The 3531-nt window shown below is 33.9% G+C and overlaps 1 non-coding gene across 1 annotated transcript; it reads left to right on the forward strand.

The window, feature by feature from the left end:
* TRNAT-AGU lies at window positions 2836–2909 on the forward strand. The gene has a single exon. It is a non-coding gene; the product is annotated as a tRNA-Thr (tRNA).

Below are 3531 nucleotides of genomic sequence, written 5' to 3' on the forward strand. Positions count from 1 at the left end.
CCCTCCCTCCCGCGATCGTTTTGTATGGAAATAAGACGGCGATGATTTATTGTTTATGTCGTATTAATCATCGCACCACGACGGTTATTAACTACCGTCGTGCTATTTGTAATAGCATGGATTTAATTACCGTTGTGGTGTGACCACTAATACGACATAAACACAAGGTCGTCATCGTTACACGTCGTGAGAGTGAGGGACTTGTTAATTTATTAAAACCAATGCAAGATTTCGTCATTTTAAAAATGGAGTCTTTGGCTTGCAAAAGATTTTGAAAAAAAACACAAGAGATTGAGAAGAAAAAAAAAAACCTTTGGCTTGCGAAGAAAGTTTTCTTCAGACGTATACTTTGGAGATTTGGAGGCCAAGACGAAGACGTAAACTTTGGAGATTCAGACACGCCGCTTTTGGGAACTGAAGGAAAACTGAGAGAAAATCTATCAATTAGAGAGAACGTAAAACTTTAGGTCAGGTGAGAAAAAAGTTTATATATTATCCTAAAGTCCAATAACACGGCGGTTTTGTTATAAACCGCCCTAATATGTCATTAACACGACGAAAAAGTAGTAGAAATCGACATGGTCATTAATAAAGCCAAACAACTTTTGAAATTCTGAAACCGACGTGATTATTTAAGTTTTACACGACAAAAGTTTACTTTTGACGCCCTGATATTTTAAGTTACAACGTCACTTCTTTATATATAACCGCCGTGGTTTTATTTAATAGTGATGACTTTTAGTTTACGTAACCATCGTGGTTTTTTGGATTTAAATGACAGAAATTTACTTTTACGGTCATGGTATATCATTTACAACGACACTATTTACTACTACACCGTCGTGGATGTTTAATTTTAGAAGTCGCAATTTATAAAAGGACCACCGTGTTTATTAAAGATTATTTGTATAAATTGGGTCTTTTCACGCGTTCTTTCACTTTCAGTTTTCACTTAGGGTTCCAACTTCTTGTGGCCCTTGACTGCCGTCCTCACTTCAGCCTTTGCCTCTCTCTCACCTCTCTGGAGGCAATAGTTTGGATGTTGTTGTGTGTGTGTGCGTTTGTGTATCTGAAAGACACAAACACACACACATCATGGACTTCTAAAAAATTGTCTTTTTCATAGCTTGCAGTCGTCAAATTTTAGAGGAAAATATTTTGGATTTTGATGTGTATGTGTTTTTGTGTATCTCAAAGACACAAAAACACATACATCATCAACGTCTAAAATATTGTCTTTCTCACATTTGTGGTTCGATTATGATGAGGAACATAGCTCCCATTGGTAAGGTTTCATTTCTCTTGGAATTCTTTTTAATTTCCTCTATAACGGCGGTTTTCTATATATAAACCGTCGTGGTTTTTATAGTTCTTGTCATTTTGTTGATCTACCGACTTAAGCTACCAAAATCCAAGAAATAAATCTTAAAAGAAATAAAATTTATGACGACGGTTTACTGATAAGGTCAGTCGTATAAAATAAATTAATACGAAAGTTCTTTTCACTTCACGACATGGTAAATTAATATTACACGTCGCAAATTGAATAAAAAAAACACTCCAGAAAAATTTCTGAAAAAGCAATAAAAATTAAGACAACGGTTTAAAGATAAAGGCAAATGTATTAATTGATATAATACGACGGTATTTTTCACTTAACGACATGGTAAAGGAATATTATACGACTCGAATTGAACAAACTGATGTGGTTATTACTAACTTATACGGACCGTCGTAAAAGTTATCTTTACCATGTGGAACAATGCTTTATCATGATGCTTTTTTGTAATATAATGATGTGGATTCCGTTTAAATTATACGACATTGATTGAGAGCAGCTGGTCGTGTTTATTTAGGATTTAACATGGCAGCTATTTTGGTAAACCGTCGTCTTAACTTTCTACGTTGGTTGTTTCATACCTGCTGTCGTTGTTTTTGGGATCAGAGTTCAAGGTCTAGGCTTCTCTTCTGCAAGCACAGATTTGGAAAACCCCCTGCGTGCAGTTCAACGCTGCCTTTTTCATCGTCTTCCTTCCTCAGCAAGTTCGTCAAGGCCTCTAGCTCGAAAAAGGAGTCGGAGCTCCAAAAGTAAGCCCAAATTGATAAGGACGAGAGAGAGAGAGAGAGAGAGAGAGAGAGAGAGAGAGAGAGAGAGAGAGAGAGATAGATGGGGTCTGGAGTTGATGTGGGGCGAGAGGGGGATGAATAGGGGGCGGATTATACAGGAACTTTTTTGTGGACGAGATTGTGCTTGAGGAGAAATGGGCTCTTTTTTGTTTACGTTGTTGCAAATGTAAGGGTGTAAATTGATAAAATTAATACTCTGTGGTACATATTGAGAATCACCCTAAATTTGCAGGTGTCTTTTATAGTTAGCCCTACTTTTTATGAATATTATATGGGTAAGAGAAATTTGAGTTTCCATGTATTTCATACGTAATATATTTACTTATTAGAAAATATCAAAATTTAAAATAAGAATTAGATAAATAAAGAAAATAACACCATTGAAAATAAAAAATTTAATTTTTTCCGAAGCCTGAAATAAATTTGATAATAACCTGATTTAATCCTGTAGTTATTTGATGTGAATTTATATGATTCATAGTTACATTTGATTATAAATAAATTCAAAATTTTATTAGGTAGACACATGTAGACTTTATTTGATCATAAATAGATTCGGAATTTGATCATAATGATTTATCTTATTCTTCTAAATATTCGATCATAAGAAAGATGATACAAAAAGATGAAAGCTGGCATAGTTGTATCGTCTTTTCTATTCTAGAGCTTTTATGTATTTATTTTGTTTTTAAGAAAGAAGGGCAAATAGCTCTTGTAGCTCAGTTGGTTAGAGCACCCGTTTAGTAAGTGGGAGGTCTTGAGTTCAACTCTCAACGAAAGCTTATTACTAATTACAAATCTTATTTTTGTTATAAAGTTTTCCATTATAATATACTATCCAAAAGTCTTTTATCTTATTTTTGTTTTAGGAATAACTGTTGATTCACTCCTTAAACTTGTACTCTACTTTCAATTTGTACCCTCAAATTTTTTCTTGGAATATTATGGATACAAACTAATTTTATTGCCAATTTCCCCCTTGCTATCTAAATCTTAACATTTCATCCAATTTTTTGTTAAATCATTAAGAAAAATAAATTTTTTTTTGAAAAAATTGAAGAAAAAGAGAAAAAAAAAGAAAAAAAGAAAAAAATTATGGGGACCTACAAAACCAAGAACCCATCCCCCTTGTATTTTCATCTCCTCCCATTCCCCATGACCACCACGCACAAGCCACCCTCCACCAACCGAGTCCCCCCCCCCCCTTAATTAATATGGTTGAAAATGAATCGTTAGACCTGGATATGTTCAATCATCCTCTTTTTATATTTTCCTCCCCATCCTAAAATGTAAAAAGCTTGCCGATATTGCGTTTTTTTAAGAAAATAAAGGTAGAAATTTTAACCTATTAAGTTATCGTTTTCTTTTTGCGTGCTAATTAATTTTTAATCTTTTCATGCCCCT

This window comes from Prunus persica, chromosome G4 (assembly GCF_000346465.2).
Source record: "Prunus persica cultivar Lovell chromosome G4, Prunus_persica_NCBIv2, whole genome shotgun sequence".
NCBI lineage: Eukaryota > Viridiplantae > Streptophyta > Magnoliopsida > Rosales > Rosaceae > Prunus > Prunus persica.